Source organism: Aricia agestis, chromosome 16, assembly GCF_905147365.1.
Source record: "Aricia agestis chromosome 16, ilAriAges1.1, whole genome shotgun sequence".
Lineage (NCBI taxonomy): Eukaryota > Metazoa > Arthropoda > Insecta > Lepidoptera > Lycaenidae > Aricia > Aricia agestis.
In genome coordinates, this window is record NC_056421.1 from 7,958,155 (window position 1) to 7,980,236 (window position 22,082).

The 22,082-nt window shown below is 35.6% G+C and overlaps 1 protein-coding gene across 1 annotated transcript in view; it reads right to left on the reverse strand.

Annotated features, from left to right (window-relative positions):
• Positions 1-22,082, reverse strand: part of LOC121734596 (semaphorin-2A-like) — a 394,143-nt gene that overhangs the window by 154,986 nt on the left and 217,075 nt on the right. The gene's annotated exons all lie outside the window — the stretch shown is intronic.

Genomic DNA, 22,082 nt, shown 5'->3' on the forward strand with positions numbered 1-22,082 from the left:
ATATTCCGTCAATCAGATTGATGAAAATTTGACCGCCTAACCGGCGATATTACAGTTGTAATCCCTTTAACAACTGTAATAAAAATCAGGTAAAAGTCGATTGCCTGAGTGGACTGAAATTGTTTTAGCCTATTTACATTCTAAAGTGAAACATACAAAACATTATAATTTTGTACCTTAATTTGGTCAAAACGTTCAGTTCAGAATAAAATGTAGATAAAGTTGAAAACCGACAGTCTATTTCCATAATGTCAAAATTCGATTTCCACGTTGTCAGATTTAAAACTATTTCCATAAATTCTCCGCTTTCACTTAACAACAGAATGTACACCGTATAGTGTACGGCCGACAGACAATGTGAAACACTTCTGAACCTTATAATCACAGTCATAAGGTATAAAAGGTAAAATAAAGAGTATCGGAAATAAAATACCACTTATGAAACGATATGCATTTAGATAGTTGAAACGCGATAAGTAATAACTACTTTAGAACACTGTTTAAAACTATACCTGCTTTCTGTTGCCAGCTTTGTCCCTAAAGTTTTCTTGTGTCTCAAAGCTCTTTATGTATTTAATTTTCGAATCTATGTAAGTGTCTACTGTCACTTTTAAGATGCACCAATCTATTTTACCTATTAGTATATGTTAAGTATAATATTTTTAACAACTACTGAAAACCTTTAAAAATACAAATGTTCCAAAAAAAAAGAAGTTTGTTATAACATTTCTGATGTTGATTTTCTGTTTACTCAAAAACACGTTCGATTTTCGGCCATGAGTCATGACTGAAAAGCAGTGCAATCCCTGTTGCTTTTTTCAGAATTTAGGTCACGAATCACTCATGTAACTTGAAAGATTGTGTGTTTAGATTTTTCGAATTTTAACTCACGACAACTGGATAGGTTTGTAAACATTGCAAATGTTATGAACGTAAAAAAACGTAAACTTGCAGCTTACGTTGCAAATGTATATATGCTGGAAGTTTATGTGATGAATTCAAGATCCACCTTCTACATAAAATTAACTTAATTGTAGAAATTCGAAAATAAAAACATTTGGAATATGATGTATCACGTAAGGCATAACTGAGTAACTTAATTTTATTTTTGTACGCTCAACTGGAGCGATTGAGATGTAACTTTGCATAAATATAGACTAAACCACAGGGAAGTTCAAAAGGTCTTTTTGTTGCGCGTTAATATTCTGCGGTATTTTCATCTGCTTATTTATAAACACTAGAGCTATTTGACCGAGCTTTGCTCGGTATTCGATAACACACGAATTAAATGACATTTTCTAAAAATGATTCCTAGCTAGATCGATTTATCGCCCCCGAAACCCCCTATATGCTAAATTTCATGAAAATCGTTGGAGCCGATTCGGAGATTCCAATTGGCAATTACAATATATAAACAGTGTGTAACAAAAATAAGTGATAATACTTTAGGATGTGTACGTGTTCCTTGTAGAGAGTTCACTGTGAAAGTAGCAGCTCTGAAAGACGAAATTTTATTTCACTTTTGTATGGGCAAGGGTCCGCGCGTCACGAGTTTTCCCATACAAAAGTGAAAAAAAATTTTGGTCTTTCAGCGCTGCTACTTTCACAGTGAACTCTCTACAAGGAACACGTACACACCCTAAAGTATTATCACTTATTTTTATTACACCCTGTATATACAATAATTGCTCGTGTAAAGACATAAGATATTTAGTTCCAAGGTCAAAAACAAAATAACGACAAAGAACAACGATGTTCTTGTATGAATTAAATACGAAATCACTTAAATGTACGATTGTTTGGAGTTTGACATGGATCTTTTCAATAAACTCGCGCGTTTGCCAGCTGGATGGCTGCCAACTTGTTTAGTGTTTATCTTATTTCATTACTAAATAATCACATTATTGACTTTGTTACGAGCCTTTCAGGCGATTAATACTCGTAATATTGGAGCGTTGGCAGTCGTATTTATTGGCATCTTAATGGCAAAAAAAGAATAATATTTAGCCTGACATAGTTACATCAATAAGGACAGTAAAATATACAGGTGATTTAGGGTCAATTCAGACCGCAACGCGACGCGTAGATACATTTCTAAGTTTGTATGGATTTTAAGCTTTGTCCACATTGTGCCTTTTTTGTTCATCGACAAGGACATGCGTTATAGCGCAGTCAACAGCGAACGTGAGGCATGCCCGTGACGGGCGTTGAAATCGTAGCGCTCGCTGTGACACTTTTCTTTCAACGCGGGTGGATTTTGACGCATTCAATTATTCAATACGCCATACGAAAGTTGAATAAAAAGAAGATGACAAAAATTTAAGATGAAATTGCATAATGTGGACATAGATTTAGAGATTTCAATTGCGTGAAACGTCGCGTCGTGCAAATCTCTCAATTCAGTACAAATTTAGAAATGCATTTACGCGTTACTTTGCGGTCTGAATTGACCCTTAGGCTCGTTTTATAAAGATATGTATCCGCCCGAAGGCATGGTTTGACCCGCGAGATCTTCTTAACCGGACACATTATATCACCGGACTTATCGTATCTCTAATCTACAATCTGTATTTTGGCGCGATGTTTCTTTTCAGATTTATATCACTCCGGATGCACAAGTATCATTATTGTGAAAGAATTAGCATATTACAAGCCCTTTTAAGTTATTCAAAATTATCAGTGTTTTATCCTTTCAATAGCATTTTCGATTGGCTAAGAATCTTATTCACCAATCAACAAAGCTATTCAAAGATAAACTCCTGTAAAAACACCATAAACTGGAGCTATTGCCATCAGCTTAGACAAATAACATAAAATATGGCAACAATGAATCAGAACAACGAGCCACTGAACTTGAGGGGATAAAAACCAAAGTTTACGAAATTTTATCATTTATAATTGAAGACGTGAGTGGATGAAATGGGTAACTAACAATTTGAAATTTGAAAATTATTTGAAATAAAAAAGTTGATTCTATGTATAGCTAGATGTATGTTTTATACGAAGTCTGTGTAGTAGTTAAGAGGAAACGCTAACACTGTTTTTCCATACAAACGTATTTCCCAATTTACCCCCTGGATAATGATTTTTTATAGAATATTGGGATCTGTTAAAGCTACGTTAATTTTTTTATAAATTTTTCTAATAAAAATATACAGTTTGCAACAAAAATAAGTGATAATACTTTAGGGTGTGTACGTGTTCCTTATAGAGAGTTCACTGTGAAAGTAGCAGCGCTGAAAGACGAAATATTTTTTTCACTTTTGTATCTGCAAGGGCCCGAGCGCCACGAGTTTCCCCATACAAAAGTGAAAAAAAAAATTGGTCTTTCAGCGCTGCTACTTTCACAGTGAACTCTCTACAAGGAACATGTACACACCCTAAAGTATTATCACTTATTTTTGTTACACCCTGTATATAAAAATATGACCCTTCAAAAATCGCAAAAAATACCCCGCCAATCCACCGACCATAAAACAAAGTTGTTTAAAATAAAAACGTAGAGGCATAGACTTACTCTTTCTGAAGATATTTATAAAAATAATACTTAGATAGGCTTTATTTTGGAGAAGGAATCAGAGGACTACGTTACCTCGATTTACTGTATATTCTGTCTCTATCACAATACACGTGCCGGCGCAGGGTGGAGCGTGATGGCAATAGTTTCTTCATTTAATTCTACTGCACCCGCGTTCCTCTTAAGTTATTAGGTTTGTTAAAATTATAATAAAAAAAGATGCGCTGACGTTATAAAATGTTAGTTATCCACTTTATCCTCTCATATCTTCAATTCCTAAAGTAAAAAGCTAGAGGTTTCGTCGGATGGGCGAAGTGTCAAAGTTAAATTGAATATTAGAGCGAAATGATCTCTTCGCTGGAGTTTCGTTGGTGAGTTGAGTAGTTAATCCGAAGCCACAATTGACTTGAAGTTAAATGTACTAGAACAATTGTCTCGGAATTGATTATTCACTGTGCCGCTGTTTATGTTTAAGGATTGTGGATTTGACAAATAGGCACAGGCCAGCCTTTCCCAAAGTGGGCCATACGCCCCCTTGTGGGCGCTTAAGGTGTGGGACCCAGAAAAAAAAGGAGGCGAAACAATTTTTTTTTCATAGTGAGCGTTGACAAAATAAGTTTGGGAACCCCTGGCATAGACTATAGCATTCGTGTTATGAAATAAAACAACTTACTTGTAATACTAAAATGTTACGAGATGCAGTAAAGTATAGGTTTTTGTTAGACCCTCAAAAGGATTTGTTAAGTCTGTCACTAACACAACTTGTTTAGACATCCATACTAAGATTATAAATGTGAAAGTGTGTCTGTCTGTCTGTCTGTCCGTCTGTCTGTCTGTCTGTTACCTCTTCACGCCCAAACAACTGAACCGATTTTGCTGTTTGGTATGAAGATACTTTCAGTCCCGGGAAAGGACATATTCTACTTTTTATCCCGGGAAAATGTACGGTTCCTGCGCGACGAATGAATTTTATCGCAATGGACTTGCGGGCATCATCTAGTAAATAAATAATATTATTAGACAATATCTTAATTCACACAAAGAAAAACAATACAATATTATGTTTGTAATGTTTAAGGTCTGGACGATTGTGGAGTTTGGCCACGTCCAATTACCGAGGTCCCGGGGGACGTGGGTTCACATCCCGGGCTGCCCACGTATTATGTTCACGTACCATGTCACTGGTGGACTATTTTTTATCAATCAACCTTTTTATTGACTTTGAAAAAGGAGGTTGTAAGTGTAGCATCTTTAAAATGTGAAACAAAAGAGTATTTCTTCCTACACTACACCACATAATATTTAACAGTCCGAGAGAAGCTTAAATAGTTTTATCAAAACAATAAAATAACGTTTAATCCTACTTTTATCCTTATAAAACACTGGTGATATGTTGAACTAGATTCCAAACTTACCCATTTGCCGTGTATGTGGTAAAAAATGCAAAAATTACCTGAAAAGTAAAAGTGTGCATTAGAATCCTACTTTCTTAAGAGGATACAACAGGGGCTAGAGAAATGAAAAAAAAGTACGTGTAATATCTATAGCTGTCTCCCTTACCTCAAGCCTATACCGCAGAACGCGATAGAGACAACTGCAGAAAATCCAGAAAATAAACGATTCGTTGTCCCCTGATTCCTTCTCCAAAACTTAACCGATTTAAGTACTTTTTTCATTAAAGATTAAAAAAAGGCTTGAGCTGTGTTCCTATGTTTTGCTTTTTTTGTATAATCTAGCCAAATCTGTTTTCTGGACGTTTGAACACAGTGGAAAATCTGGCCATTTTTTTGGGTTTTTGAACGTTCATATCTTATTTAATAATTAAATTATGAAAAAAAAGAAAACATAGGGACATTGTATTAGTGGCCGTAGATATTCAGGAAAAAAATTATAACTCTACTAGCATTATCCAGGGAGGAAACAGGGGACAACGTTTGTATGGAAAAAAGGGCGGTGTGGAATCCTCTTAATAATATTATGCACTTAACAGAATAAAATGATAATTAAAATTCGTATCGGACAAAATTAGCTTAAAATTTTATCAGTTTCAAACACAGCAAAATTCTTAATTTTCTCTAATCAGAGAAGATATTTTTTTACTACTCGTAGCTCTTAAGCGTGAATGTTAAAATCGAGTTCAAATAAAAAGAAAACTTTTCAACAATGCCATAAAGTAAATAACGAAATCAAGAGATGTCACTCCGATTTACATATTAAAAGAATCCTTTTCAAACTCCATGACGAAGGTCCGCGCTAAACTTTTCATGACACACAAATACATTGAACAATACAAAATAGAATATGAAAAAGGTAAAATCTTAGTGCCAACAAAAACATTGTTGGATTGTTAAGAATTTTCCCAAACATAAATTCTTTTCTTTATGCGATGCGAGCGGAGGTCTGTAGGAGGCTTTCCTCGGTTTAGTCGCGCGTCGTAAAGTAGGCAAAACATGGTATTGCGGTTTGGGATTTTGGTATTTCGCCAAACTCGAAGTGACGGGATCACCGCAAGGGCTCGAACGGTGCGACGATAAGTAGCCATCCGCGTTCAAAATTTTTTGTTAGCCCCTCCGATCCTATACATTTGTGTGTTATTTTTTCAATATACTTAATGGTATATGTTACCTTATCAATAGTAAGCTTTAAAATTATAAGTATTTATTTAGTAAAATTATTATAAAAAAGCAATTCAATAAATTACACAAGTCACAACTTATTTAACCGTTTTATTTACCAAGGGTCTTCTGCCTAGCACTTTAATTTAATGTTTATAATCCAGGCTAATTTTTAATTTTATGGGAGCAAAATATACCATTCGACTGATGATGATTAACTAAACCAGGTATAGAAAATAACTTGACTTCAAAGCAATGTTGCGAACACAAAACTCATTACAAGTCCCCGAAATAAAAGGAAGTTTACGAAGCCATTACGGCATTCGAAATAATATTTGGTCCGTAAGTTCATTTACAGGTTGGGCCTGCAAACATCGCCTTTAATCTGTCCCTTATCTTCGACTCAGTGAGGAGAAAACTTTAAGGCTAGGTGCATACACTTCCTATAATAGTCTATATACCTCAATAGTTAGTCAGCAATAGGGAATATTACGCGAAGGTCTGAGCAGAGGACACACGTTATATCAGAATATTGACAGAAATGTAAGACGTGTTTACGTGGGAGAGCCATGCTTCGGCAGGAATGGGCCGGCTCGACCGGAGAAATACCACGGGCTCGCAGAAAACCGGCTTTAAACAGCGCTTGCGCTGTGTTTCGCTGAGTGAGTGAGTTTACCGGAGGCCAAATCCCATACCATTTTCTCTTCCCTACCCTCCCTTATTTCCTTCCCTACCCTCCCTTATTCCCTTCCCTACCCTCCCCTATCACCCTATTTCCTCTTAAAAGACCGGCAACGCACCTACAGCTCTTCTGATGCTGCGAGTGTCCATGGGCGACGGAAGTTGCTTTCCATCAGATGACCCGTTGGCTCGTTTGCCCCCTTATTACATAAAAAAAAAAACATCGAACCAAACTTTATGTATACTGTCTATGATGATTGATGGTGCTGCCTCTAGCGTGAAAACATTGCATTGACATAATCTAATACATAAAATTCTCGTGTCACAATGTTAGGCCGCGTACTACTTCGAAACGGCTTTACTGATTTTAACTAAATTTTATATGCATATTCAGTGGGTGTGAGAATCGGCTACTGGGTACTTTTTATATTGATAAGTGCATTTGTTGAATAAATAATAGTAAATTATTACAACTCGAGACTGACGGCGACCGTTGTTTGTGCGACGGGATAGCGATGGATGTTGCCATGGTGCCATACTTATTTAGTCACATCAATAAAATAATAAGGGCAAAATACTTTATATGGCAAAGAAACGTTTGCCGGGACAGCTAGTATTATCATAATATTGTGTTGATTACGTGCGGTACCTACTAATGCAGCCAGCACTGAAAAATTTTCTAGTCGCATCAGCGGTTTGAGACGATAATAGCGCTTTTAACTATAACGCATGAAATCATTACGATAGAGATTTTTGAAGAGAATCATTGTATCAAAATCTAAATATGAATAATTATGTGACAAGTTAGATGATTCCCGCAACTCTGTTGCGCCAAAATTAGTTTATCGCGGCGGAACCGTACATCATTCCGGGATAAAAAGTATCCTTTGTCCTTTCCCGGGTCTCAAAGTGTCTTCATGCCGAATTTCAGCAAAATCAGTTCAGCGGTTTGGGCGTGAAGAGGTAACAGACAGACAGACAGACGGACAGACACACTTTCGCATTTATATTATTAGTTTGGATTGAGTGATTAAATTCACAAAAGCGCTATTCAGTTAATAAAAAATATCCACATCCAAATATTTAAACTTCCGCCTTTTTGGAAGTCGGTAATACACCATTGGTGGTCAATTACTTTACAATTACAAAACTACAGTGTGGGGACCACACTGTAGTCTGAAATAAAGATATTTGAATTTGAATTTGAATTGTTTTTTACCGACATTCAAAAAGCAACTCCTATATTCTCAAAGTAAACAGACTGCACGCGTCTGTGCTAAGCCTTATCGTATCTCGGAGTCAGTGAGAAGAAAACTTAATTTTGTGCGTAAACAGGGAAATCGTGGTCTTTTTCCACGCAAACGATTCCTTTAGAACGATATTGAATAGCCTCGCCGCTGACTAGAATACGTTACCATTGTCAACAAAGGTCCATCCAATATGGCCTTAATTCCTACCGCCCGATAGAGTGAATAAGATAAAAGTTTTATAAAGAGTTCTTTTAATTATATAAGGAGTAATTCGGCATTGCGAGAGAGTAGAAAGTTGGATAAGTATCGATTAATTGAAAAAATTGTATCATAATAATATTAGGATATCAATAGAACACAACATATTAAAAAAATAAATGTAGAGTTGTCACGTGCTTTAAGAGAGGAAAATTTATTCCAATAAATGAAAAATTTCTTGATTACTTACAATATAATAATAATATTATGTTGATTGGTACTGTATTTGAGCACAAGTCTATTCAGCAAAAATTTTATATATGAAAAACATTTGATCTTATCAATCGTAATACAGGCATGAAAAGATAAGTAATAAAACATTATCTTTAACAACCAAGATATTATGATCAGTAACTTTAGCCGTCGGAAAATTTTTGTTTTTTTCACGTTCAAATGAAATCGTAAGAAGCTTATTTTGTATTTTATTTCTTTGTTTACTTTTAACATCTGTTTTGTAAGACTTCACTCATTCTACAGTTAGGGAAAATATAAAATTACAGTTTTCCCTAGCAGTGATATGTGAAATGTGATCTTTTGGTAAATTCACTTAGCTTGTACAACAATATTTTTTTTTTATGAAATAAGGGGGCAAACGAGCAAACGGGTCACCTGATGGAAAGCAACTTCCGTCGCCCATGGACACTCGCAGCATCAGAAGAGCTGCAAGTGCGTTGCCGGCCTTTTAAGAGGGAATAGGTTAATATAGTAAGGAAGGAAAGGGAATAGGGGAGGGAAGAGAGGGGAATAGGGTAGGGGATCGGGCCTCCGGTAAACTCACTCACTCGACGAAACACAGCGCAAGTGCTGTTTCACGCCGGTTTTATGTGAGAACGTGGTATTTCTCCGGTCGAGCCGGCCCATTCGTAAAGTAGGGTACACCCTATAGTTTTACTCAGTAAAGTCAAAAAGTATAAGTGGGTATATTATTTTCCCTTTTTGGCTAGTTGAACATTAATATTTATAAATCTTAGGATAAATTTGCCTTGGACTCGTTGTTACGCCTAAATTGCTGAACCGATTAAAAAAAAACAGCTACTCCTAAAATACACGGTTTCATGGGGATTTTATTTTACGCAAAACAAAGTCGCGGGTAACAGCTACAACTCGACTGCTCCTAGGTAGACTGTCGTAACATCAAAAAGACAACTTTACAGGAGGAGCGTTAAAAGTTGCAAATTTGAACCACGCCTTCATTTTTCAACCGATTGTTATGTAATTTGGCATGAGCAACAACAATAGTGTCAGGTATTAACATATGCATAATATATTTATACGTGGGAGAGCCATGCTTCGGCACAAATGGGCCGGCTTGACCGGAGAAATATCACGTTCTCACAAAAAACCGGCGTGAAACAGCGCTTGCGCTGTGTTTCGCCGAGTGAGTGAGTTTACCGGAGGCCCAATCCCCTACCCTATTCCCTTTCCTACCCTCCCCTATTCCCTTCCCTTTCCATCCCTACCCTCCCCTATTACCCTATTCCCTCTTAAAAGGCCGGCAACGCACCTGCAGCTCTTCTGATGCTGCGAGTGTCCATGGGCGACGGAAGTTGCTTTCCATCAGGTGACCCGTTTGCTCGTTTGCCCCTTATTTCATAAAAAAAATGCAATAAAATACTATAATATTATATTATGTTTGGTTTAGCTAAAATTGATGTTGTGATATTATTCTTTGGAAAATCTACAACGAAAATTATTGAAAATAATACTAACCACAGTTTACGTTGAAATTTTTCCTTGGTAAAATATAATAACGTTTACATACCATACTATAAAGGGGACTTCTTTAACGTTTTTTTTTGTACGGCATGTAAGACATATCTTCATTTACAGCGAGCAGCGAACCAAATTCGAATTTATAGTATGTTTGAGAAAATGAATTATTATAAATTATCGTTTCAAAAAAATATTTAAAAATTAAAAAAAATTATAGATAAGTACTTAATATTATAGATACAATTTAAATGAGCTGCGGGGCTAAAATGGTCGCTTTGGTGAATCATATTATGAATCATTTTGATTCATAATATGATTATTTTTTTTTAAATCGCAAAATAGTCACTCTGCTTGCAATTCATGTCAAGTAATTCGTACTAATTTGACATTCGCCAGTTTCACAGTTTTGACAATTCATTTGCTGAATTGATTGAGAGGAATTGCTAAATGTGATATTTTAGCCGCGCAGACATTTCATCCACATCGGAACATACAAACGTTTTTCACTACAATAACTTAAAAATAAGACCGCCATTCGGCCACAACCGAGCATTGAAAAAGGACAAAATGCGCTTGTCTGGCTATTACCATTGCATGGCTGTTAAATTGAAAATAAATCGAAGCGAACGACTAGTTCGCAAGTTCTTTGGGTGTGTATCTAAATATACAATGTGTCCCGACACCAGAGTCCGATGATTTAATATTATAAAATATGCCTTTCTATGGTGTGTAACACTTGTAATAATAATGACGTTTCACACCACGTCCGTCTGGCCCCATGCTAAGTACCTGAAGGACTTGTGTTACAGATATCAGACAACGGAAATATATTTAATACTTTTATACCATACATATATTTAAGATTTTTATTATATCATACACATATTTAATATACATCCAGACCCGGGAGCATTGAAAACTTTTTTATTCCGTCGGCGGGATTCGAACCCGCGACCGGCTTGAGCTGCCACACACTCAACTAATTGAGCCACAGAGGTCGTCACTTGTGTCGGGACACATTGTATACAAGACTGGTTAAAATTCGTTTATCACGAAACAGAGAGACAAACATTAGTATGGATGTTGCGTGCAACTTCGTCCTATACCCACGGGCGTATAATATATTATAGCTTTGATAAGGGGGGGGCATAACGTAAAAAAGCAGCCAAGTGCGAGTTGGACTCGCCTATGAAGGGTTCTGCAGCAGCCTAAATACCTACTCTGCCTACGGACACGCTCCACAGTATAATAATAATTATTAAATTGTAAATAGAAAAAAAAATACATGTACCTCGCCGATGAAAATAGCTGGGGACGAGTGCATAATATGTTGTCGATTAGACAAGTAACTAGTGAGATGGATAGTGTTAGGTGTAGTAGATTCTGGACCCCCAGGACCGGGCCCTTATATACGCGTCTTAATACGTCAGTCTATCTGGTAATCATGGCATACTCAATTTTATGTAAATTAGGCGGACAGACAGACACATTTTAACGATTAAAATATGAGTTACTTACATGGATTCTGCCTCCTGGTTGCAACTTAATTACGCTGACATTGTTTTCATTAGGTATTAAAATTATACTCGTAACTATGTTATATCCGTTACTGAAACTTACCGTAAGTATCTCAACTCCTCATCAAAGTCGGTTTAAGATTGAATATCTCCGTGTTACCTACTCAAGCTTAAGTCGACACACTATCACATTCATAATATTACTATAGATATAGGTTTTTATATTCGTCTCGCTATTTTGTTTGACTCTGTGTTATTGAATAAAACGTATTTGGGGTAGAAACGGGATACTCCGATTGTTTTTGGGGTCTCAACTTCATCTTTGAAGTTTTGACGGCTAATTTCCTTTGTTGATGATATATCGTTTGACTCTTAACACTATAATTCTGTACTTTGTGCCAAATACAGAAATTATTTTTTAGAATGAACCGAAATTTGTTGATTTATATTTAAGTAAACTAAGGTTGGGTTGCACCAACTAACTTTAACTATAACTTTAACTACAATACAAAATGTCAAATCTTTGGTTAAAGGTAAAAATGAACGCCATCAAGACGCCCTATTTAACCATAACCATAGAGCTCGACAAGGTTTTAAATGCATGTGGCGAAAAAAGGAACTAACGCTGTCATCATACAAAAACTACATTTTTGACAATTCTCCTTTACCAGCAGTGCCCCTGCCCACGTTCATTTATAACCTTGTTAGACCAGCTGTCATCTGTCAATTTCTGCGGTTAAAGTTAAAGTTGAAGCTAAATTAAGCCTAACTAAAACCATAAATTTAACCTTAACTTTAACTTTAGCCACGCCTCTGTAACCATATTATAGTATCTAGAATCTAGATGTTATAATTCGAAAATATTACTACATAGTTCAAAAGAAGTCGCTTTTTCGCTTTTGCTGAAGAGTATTTTAGCAAAATCGCGCGATAAAAAATGTTTGGCGCGACGGAGTTGTGGGCATCAACTAGTGCATTTTATATTATTTAACGTATATTATTTAATCAATTTTATTGTGCAATATCATTCAACAATATTATTAAACAATTTATTTGACAATAATAATGAAAGGCGTTCAATAGTAACCCTAGACGGTCAATAATATTGGCCAATACGCGATATTGTACAATAAAATTGATCGTCTAGCTAAGCAATACAATATTGTAACGAACTTCGTTAATCACGATATCAAGGAAGTATTGTAGTAAATATAACAAACCGACAAGTCTTGTTGTGGATGTTTGTAAAGACGTTAATCACCTGTATCCCCGTGGGACAAGGTTCTTTTCCCTAATTACCTCGAGGACATTTTGTTGGAGAGCGTTATCTGACAATGACATTCATTTCCACCTTCTAAGGAGAGATCTTAGCTGCACTCGCGTTAATGCTACTTATATTAGGTTGATTCATATTGTTAGGCGAGATAATATTATGAAGTTAATAACTATTTAGCTCAAGTGAAAAGCTTGTGAGTGTGAATCACTCACATCACACACAAAAACTTTGGAAGGGAATCTTTGGAAGGGATTTTATCCAAAGGCTAAACCTGCCTGCTACCATGCCATGGTTAGATCACTTCTTATCTTGATAAAGTACAGAGACCCCGTAGAAAAAAGTCAGAAAATAATAAGTTCGGTCGAAATAATTAAAAATCACTTCAAAACTTGGTGTTTTAAAAAGTCACTCCTGGATCAGAAGTGGTCCAAAAATGTATAGAAAATTCCTGTTTAGCTGCGAATCAACATAATGTGGGCATACTTTTGCAGAGTCGCATACTATGGTGATCTCGTGGAAAGCGCTAGAAACGTCCGTGCCTTCAAGCGTTTTTGTCACAATTATTATTGGCATCAGTCAAACACAACAAACTCCAACATTAACTTAGCTTTAGCTTAGGAGTCACAATTATTAACCTTATTTCCATGGTGCTCCCCCTTAAGTTCTTTGACTTTCGGTCATTGCAACTTTGTGCTGTCTCCCGCTTTTATGGGGAAAACCGGGACTGGAATCTTCTTACTCCTCCTATTTTCTTCTGATTAATTTCGTTGCGGGTCCCAAGACAGTTTTAGCATGTCCCTCGGGCTCCCTGAGATCATATCAAAGGGTTTTCGTGGTTGGATACCGCTGTCGATCCTGGTGACACAGGAGATACAGTGGTGGGAATATGTGGTGGGCCAAAGCCCGTAAAAAATACTTTTACAGTGAATCTTTCAGCCGGAAAATGTAGGCTAGCCCAACTGCGAGTCAGCATAACGTGCGAGTGAATCTTCCAGTCAGATAAAGTTTGGGAGTGAAACTAAACAGTTCTACTTACCCTAGTCAATCGCGCACGGAGCTCGCATCATTTGTTTCACTGTCACAGATCCCGATCAGACCCCACGGTAAATAGCCCAAACCCTTTGAAGGGTTGATAAACCACAGACAAATAGACGAAAAGAAATAAATTATAGTACAAGTTGCAAACAGTAACCTACGTCTTTATGTCCATAAATCATTGCTTTAAAAAACACTGAGTGTTTTGGTGTACCCAGTATGGCTTTTCTACCATTTTTTACTGTAATTTACTAGAATTATGTCAACTCCAACCTATACAAAGCTAATAAACTTCACATAACCCGGCCAACTAGGTAAGCCAAGTGCCTATGAATCAATCTCTCCAATTTTAGTGAATAATAATAATAATATCTATGGACGCTTCACACCACGTCAGTCTGGCCCCGTGCTGAGTACCTAAAGGACTTGTGTTACAGGTACCAGACAACGGAAATATATTTAATACTTTTATACTATACATATATTTAAGATTTTTATTATATCATACACATATCTATTACACATCCAGACCCGGGAACATTGAAAACTTTTTGTTCCGTCGGCGGGATTCGAACCCGCGACCCCCGGCTTGAACTACCAACGTGCTCACCACTGAGCCACAGAGGTCGTCATCACAATAAAAGTGTTATTGTAAATTTTTTTTATACTTTGACCAATATTTTTAAAATGAAAGTGTTGAATAAAAAATCTTTATGCGACAACCCTATTTTTACAACCCAAATTACAAAACCACCCTCAGATATTTACGAAAGTAAATTGTTCGCAGAAATCGCAGTTTTTGTTACCCCTGGCGTAACTCTTAACTTTTTAATTTCTTAGAAGAATCTTAAATAGGACTATTAAATCAAAAACATAGAGTCAATTACAATTGTCTATACATTTTTATTCACAAAAATATTGTACGTATATTTATTACCTACTCTTGCTCTATGAATAATAAGTAAAATATACTGTTGTTGCATGACTATTGACTATGGCTATTGTACTAGCAACAAAGTAGCAAAAAGAAAAGGTATAATATTCATGATACCAGTCCTATTAATGTCAGAAATATTATGCGTTACTTATACGTGTCTGTCTGTTTGTAACATATTCACATTTATATTTAAATCGCTGAATAAATTTCAGAAACTTCGGCATGAAAGTGCTATAAATCTCATTCGGAAAAAAAGATGCAAAATATCATAGCACCTATGCCAATCTAATATAATATAAATTCATTTATTTCAGCTTTCAATTGAATACATAGCCATGTTTATTGCTGGCTCACAAAGGCGGGAATTTACCATTTGTATCGGACGTGCACATCTATACTTTTAATTGACACCCGTAGATCTATGGCCGTAGGCAGTAACAAATACGCTAGCACAATATAAATGGCATACAGTGTAATAAGTCCTTAAATTAAAATAACCCAACACAGAGACAACCTATCCGCATTACGGCACAGATTACTATTTAGTAATGTACCGTAATTTACAACTATTTAGTTGCTACGTAAGTTACGGTGCGTTAAGACGTGGGCGTGGGCGTTTTCTGCTGTAGCGTTTGGGAAAACACACGAGATGAAGTGATTTTTTGATTACATCGTTAACTATTTCAAGACTACTGAAATAACGCTATTGTGTGTGTGCGCTCGATTATAAAAGTCTAGTATAGAGAAATGGACCATCGTGTACTGTATACTATTTATATTGTGCCACCATTTGGTCTCTTGATGTATTTGTTTGTTTCATATCGGTAGGTAGTTTTTTTAGCACAGACTATAAACGAAGCAGATATAGGTCATTATTTTCGTTTACTGGATATTAATCTATTGTGACTTTATATACTCATTCGTTCGAAAACGGATAGCTTTGTTCATTTACTAAATTGACAAACGAACTAGGTGCAGATTCTACAATTTTGTGTTATTTGTAGCTAAGTCTTGTATTGGCTTATAGCACTATGGATATATTGATTTGTATAATGTTTATATAAAACTTACATGGTGCTACTTTTCATAACAAAATAATTCAGGAAGCTTTGATGACGCGCATTCAATTTGAATTATTTTCAAATTCATCTTACAACTAAAATGAGTCAATCTTGTATAATATACAGTTTTTTCTCAGTCAGGGTTTTAATTTTAAAGTACATATGGAAGTGGTATGGAAAACCACTAATTTTAGTTATTTATAAGCGCTCCTATCTATCTATATATGTCGCAGCCGACTGGTTTAAATAGCCATTCAATCAAACAGCTAGCCCTTTGACTGAACAACGCCATTCAATCACACGGCTATACGTCGATTAGCCGACTTGTTGACTACAACGTTCAACACTACAGCTAGACGACGCTTAGCCAACGTGTTTTGGCGGGGGGCTGCGCCCCCCGAGCCCCCCTTTTATTTGACGGCAGTCGCCGGCTGCTGCCGCAGCACGCTCGCTGCGCTCGCTCGGCTCCCTCTGTGTTGAGGTCTAAGTTCTAACCTAACCTAACCAACTTTTAGATTTTCTGGATTGTGTTTGTTTTTGTTTTGACAGGGGGCTGTGCCCTTTCGGGAGTGGCTGCGTCCATCCATTTCATAATCCTGTAATTTATCCACGAATATTTGTTGAAATTTTAATTCACTCGTATGTGCCTCCACAATTTTTGTCTCTTTAATAACACTTGTAACTTTCGTTAACTACTTTCTTTCCGAAAAACAACCACAAACACCAACAAACACCTGCTAGTTGACGCCATATTGTAAATAAAACGCACCTAGCGCCGCAGCGGTGCGCGCTGAACTACATCAATTAGACGGCGGCTTTTGAATCAGCTGTAGTGTTGAACGTTTTGAGCGACTAAAATATTCAATATAAAAGCTAGACGTGTGATTGAATGGCGTTGTTCAGTCAAAGGGCTAGCTGTTTGATTGAACGGCTATTTAAACCAGTCAGCTGCGACATATATAAAACTGAAAGGTGACTGACTGACATGGTGATCTATCAACGCACAACCCAAACCATTGGACCGATCGGGCTGAAATTTGGCATGCAGGTAGATGATATGACGAAGGCATCCGCTAAGAAAGGATTTTAATCAATTCTACCTCCAAGGGATTAAAATAGGGGATGAAAGTTTGTATGTAATAATACTGCTTAACGCGAGCGAAGCCGCGGGAAAAAGCTCGTTTACTTATACAACAAAAGCCGAATTTGCCGGTAAAACAGCTATTGTCGAAATTTTCGGATTTCAGCGTAATAAATACGGGTAATAGTAAGCTGTAAGGCGATTAGAGCTGCCTCATTATAGTACTACATCAGCTGAAGCCATAAACCCGTATTAACGGTCACGGCCAATAGAAACGTAGTACAGGCTTAGCCCCACCTAGTTTATTGCCACGCTAATCTTATAAAAACATCGGCTTCATACTAAATCCCGTTGTAAAGACGAAAAAGTGACGAAATTTTGACACTTGTTATCAATAATATATATACCTAATACCTAATAATACTTATTCGCATCGCATCGCAAAAATCTGGAACAAAACTAAGTAAGAGAGTTTTATACGTGGAAGAGCCATGCTTCGGCACGAATGGGCCGGCTCGACCGGAGAAATACCACGTTCTCACAGAAAACCGGAGGCCCAATCCCCTACCCTATTCCCTCTTAAAAGGCCGGTAACGCACCTGCAGCTCTTCTGATGTTGCGAATGTCTATGGGCGACGGAAGTTGCTTTCCATCAGGTGACCCGTTTGCTCGTTTGCCCCTTATTTCATAAAAAAAGACACTGCGATGCGAATTGGCAGTTTTGTGTGGGAGGCTGGGAGCCCTTAACTAGATGACCAACCGGGTCTTACTTTCATACCACTTCCCTTCTAATTCAATTCAAGAATTCGTGGAAAATATTTTTATGATTATCTGGGCGAGTGAAGCGAGTCCTACTACGAGAATATCCCACAACCTGAGCACTTTTGTGGTACACTTTACGAAAAAAATTATCACGCCTATTATATATATTTGTGCTTTGATATAGTAATTTTTATTTATATACAGATTGTAGATGTGTTATCATCGGTCAGTCAAGGTTTGGTTACTTTTAAAATATAAAAGAACTGCCTTAAATATTTTAACCACGCAGAATAACGACGCGAGCCCTCAAATGCTCGGCTTTTAGCTAGTTTTAATCTAAGGAAGATTTTCCTAGTAACGGTATTTCCAAGTAATCGTGTTGTGGTCTGTAAGAAGAAGAAGTGGCATATTCTTGAAACATGACATTGTAAAGGTGCGTTAGTATGCCGTCGCTGTGAAACTCATAATTGCATCACTTTTAACTTCGTGACTTGCATCAGCAAAACTATAGCAAATGTTTTTAAATTTTCCATTTTTATGGTTTAAGTTTATAGGAAGGTGAAAGAGATGTATTTGCCCAGCAGTGAGATAGTTTAAAAGATTTTAGGACGAGTAAATAAAGTACATTTACTCGTCCCAGAATGCTTAAATCAATTTAATATACCTAATAATAATAATATCTAATGTTCCATTGGCATATTTCAATGTACTTGTTGCATATTTTACAAATTATCTTTTTTTTTTAAGTAAGTACCTATAGATAAGCTACTGATGTATTTCTATTAATATCAAATAATAAATATTGTTTCCAATAACAAAAATCAGAGTTCTGAATACTACAATATAAAAAGTTTATTTTCGTTCGAGTTGTTTAATGAAACAGTTCATTTCAATACGAAGAATAGACTCGAACCTATTTTCCCTAAGTTTTAATTTTTTCCAGACTGGGAATCTCAACAAGGAGGAACAATTCCGAATTCATTTAATTATTCAAACTTTTAATTAATATTAATAGAAGCTCTCACTTAAAAGAAAGAACGGGCAGATAAAAACTCCTTGGGAATCCGCGTTACTTGCAGCCGCGGACCAAATTAATGTGAATACAATAAAGCCACCGAAAAAAGATGAGGAGTCGGCGAAAATATTTCAAATGATTATTAGCGATGAACAAAAGGTGGTTAGTGTGAGTGAGTGGGGGAGGGTAGGGTAGGGGAAATTGAACGAAACTAAAATGAAGTCGAAGGGAGGAACTTAGGGACCATTTGTGTCAAAAAAGCAAATTAGGAGCATTCTGTTTACCTTGCTGTGAGCGACACGTCCAAAAGTTACTTCCTTTTGTCTATAAACTTTGCAGGCACTTTTTATACAGTCCCTTGATTTAAATTTCATTGAGTTTTTTTCAATGCCCTTGATATAATACTACGAAAACTGTTTTATATCTATGTGATGAAAATAAAAGTATTGTTGTAGCAAGCCATCTTTTTATTCTATATCCTAAGTCATAGATCATACAATGTTGCAAGCACCATCACCTTATTTAATCCTAATAATAAATAGGAATGTTGCCATACGTAACATCCCCCCTTTTAGATAAAATTTTAAACTTAAACATAAAGAACTTAAAATTTTAAACTTAAACATAAAGAACTTAAAATTTTAAACTTTCTTATAACATAACAACATATTACTATTGTGTAAAATCTTTGTAGTATGAGGGCTGTTTTATTATTCTACCATACCTACTAACTTTATTCCTAATAACATTTTCAGAACTTTTACTATTTTGTGAAGGAATAGTATTCAACGGAGTAACATTTTCTGTATTCTTGTTATTTGGTGAAGGAAGAGAAATCAACGGAGTATCTAGTATTTCTGACTTAACAATAAACTGGTTAGGTGAAATATTTATATGCTTCTGATTCCTCCTGACCTCTGTTCCATCCTCCCTTTTCACAATAAAAGATCTTGGGCCCTCAGGCTTTACAATTTTGCCTGGATGCCACACTCTGTTTGGTCTATTCTGCACTACAACATTTTGACCTGGTTTGAAGTTTACATTTCTAAATTTACTAGTTTTATTATAATAAAATTCTGATTTTTGTTTGTTGAATGACATTTTTTCCTGCACCTTAACAACTTTAGGTTTTAAATGATCTTTAGTACAAGGTAAGTTAGTTCTCAAAAGTCTAGACATTAACAATTCTGATGGACTATAATCCAACCCTGCAACTGGTGTAGATCTATAATGTAACAAAGATAAGTAAAAATCATGGTCATTATGATTGTTTTCACATTTTTTCAACATGTTTTTTACAATTCCTACTGCTTTTTCACTTAAACCATTAGACTGAGGATATCTTGGACTTGAATAAACTAATTGAATATCTAATGAACTTGCAAACTTTTTAAAAGAGTAACTTCCAAATGGCATGTTGTCACTTACTATATACTTTGGTATGCCATGAGTAGAAAAAATATTCAATAAATTTTTAATTACACTATCAGCTGTTTTGTCATCTAAATATTTTACTTCTATCCATTTTGAATAGTAATCAACAACAACTAGGTAATCTTTCCTGCTGTAAGTACATATATCCATACCTATCTTGTAGAACGGTAAGCTAGGAATATCATGGGACATAAGAGGTTCTTTACTATTAGATTGTCTATACTTTTCACAAGAACTACATGACAACACAAACCTTTCTATATCCTGTGACATTCGCGGCCAATACATAACATTTCTAGCTCTCTTTTTACACTTCACTATACCTGTATGTCCTGTATGTATAATCATAAGCATTTCTTTTCTTATATGTTTTGGTATAACTATTTTATTCTGTAAGTACACTATATCATCTTTTACATGTATATATTCTTTTAAACTATAGTATATTTTTAATTCTTTATTTTGTATTAGTTTATTATTTTTAGGCCAACTAGTTTTATACCAATTGATTACTTGCATTAAATCTATATCATTGGCAGTTTCTTTTTGTAACATTTCTAATTTACTATCTGTTATAGCTAAATTTGTTTCAAAGCAATGCACTATCTCCTGTGTTGTTGGATCTATCTCAGCATTGGTTTTTATATAATTTCTTGACAAGTAGTCAGCAATATACATTTTATTACCCGGTAAATACTTTATATTTATATCATATTTTAACAATTTCAAGATCATACGCTGTAATCTAGCACTTATTTTATTTATATCTTTATTAATTATTGTGACCAAGGGTTTATGATCAGTCATTACTGTTATGTTCCTGCCATACACGAACTGATGATATTTATCTAATGCAACACAGATAGCAAATAGTTCTTTTTCTATTGGTGCCCATCTAGTTTGACATTCGGTATAAGCTCTGGAATAAAAAGAAATAGGTTTACCCTTTTGTAACAAACACGCTCCCATGCCAGATTTAGAACTATCAGTTTGCAACACTATTGAACCTTTACTATTTAAGACAGCTAACGTAGGTGTATTACTTAACTTGGTTTTTAATTCTTTAAATGCTTTATCTTGTAGTTCAGACCACTCCCACACTACATCTTTTTTAAGTAAGTTTCTTAAAGGTTCAGTATGTACAGAATAATGAGGAATAAATTTACTCAAATAGTTACACATTCCTAAAAATTTTTGTAGCTGTTTTACATTACTAGGTTCCTTTAACTCTAATATAGCTTTTACATTATCGGGGTCGACTTGAATACCTTCCTGTGATACTATTAATCCCACATACTTAACATGGTCCGACTTATATTGTATTTTATTTCTATTAAATTTAACATTATATTTTCTGGCTCTTTCTATCACTTTATTTAATATTTCATCATGCTCTGCGCTATTTCTCCCTGCTATTATTATATCATCATAGTATATTTCAACTCCTTGAATGTCTCCGAAAATGTTAGTATTTATTCTTTGCATAACTTCTGGAGCAGATGATATACCAAATGGTAGCCTCTTAAACCTATATCTCCCATATGGAGTACCAAAAGTACACAATTTATCCTTATCACTTAACATTATCTGAAAAAATCCATCTTTCATGTCTAAAACAGTAAACACTTTCTTACCTGCTAAGTTATTATAAATTTCTTCTGGAGACGGAATAAGGAACCTCTCTCTTAATATACACTTATTAAGCTCTTTAGGATCTAAACATAACCTCAAAGATTTATCTGGTTTTTCCACAATAACTAGGTTATTACACCACTCTGTAGGACCTTCTACCCGCTCTATAATGTTCCTGTTTTCATAATTATTTAATGTTTCCTTAAGTCTATCTTTTATAGCTAAAGGTATTCGTCTTATGGGTTTAACAACAGGTTGTGCATCATCTTACATCATTGTTGTGCAATCCGAATTTCAG